This window comes from Octopus bimaculoides, chromosome 19, assembly GCF_001194135.2.
Source record: "Octopus bimaculoides isolate UCB-OBI-ISO-001 chromosome 19, ASM119413v2, whole genome shotgun sequence".
Lineage (NCBI taxonomy): Eukaryota > Metazoa > Mollusca > Cephalopoda > Octopoda > Octopodidae > Octopus > Octopus bimaculoides.
This window is the reverse complement of record NC_068999.1, coordinates 34170703-34171684: the sequence shown is the minus strand read 5'-3', so window position 1 is coordinate 34171684 and position 982 is coordinate 34170703.

The following is a 982-nucleotide window of genomic DNA, read 5'->3' as shown; positions in this document are numbered from 1 at the left end:
ATATGCATGCCCAGAAATTGCATGATGCTGGCAAGCCACAAAAATGGCGAAACATCGATGTCCATCACTTCCAAATGGGATTGAAGTTGAGTTATCTCGCTTGTCCATGACTAAGGTATTTTAACACCGGTGACATGAGAGTTTATATACTCCGTTATGCCATTGCAACCACCGGAAAATACACAAAGCATGAGCATTATTATATGTATTTAATATTTATTACACTAGAGTTGCTTTCACTTCATATGTAACTTTGTGTGTGTGTGTGTGTGTGTGTGTGTGTGCGCGCGCGCACAGACCAGTTAATTTGGGCATAACACGACACTTCCACGCCTCTTTCAGCTGACTGCAGAACACGAAGATATTCAGATAATTTAACTAATTATACTCTGCACAATGTATTGAGTACTACCGTCTCGTTTCATTTACAAATTCTACCATTTGTGTATGCTTGCATACACATATATGTATGTTTGTGTGCGCGCACACGCATGCACACGCACACACATATTTACTATATGCACAAATTTTATTTAATAATGTATACATACATATATACGTATAAGATATTCACAGAAACTTACATATACATACACACATATTTACACATGCCTGTACACACAAGCACACATCTGCGTGTGTATTTGGCTACAAGTCTCTGTTGTGTATGCATGTGTGTTGCTTATTGTGTATGTGCGCATATTTCATGTTCTGAGCGTACTCTTCAGTTTTTGATCTTGCGTGCCTCTCTGAGTATTAGTCTGCGCATATGTGTGTTATATGCGTCTATGTTACGCGTGCGTGTGCACGATTGTGTGTGTGCGTACGTGTGTTGTATGTGTGTGTGTGTGTGTGTGTGTGTGTGTGTTCGTGTGTGTGTGTTCGTGTGTGTGTGTGTGTGTCTGTGTCTGTATGTGCGTGTATCAAGGCAAATACGTGTATATTTGTGTATGTATGTTATATATATATATATATATATATA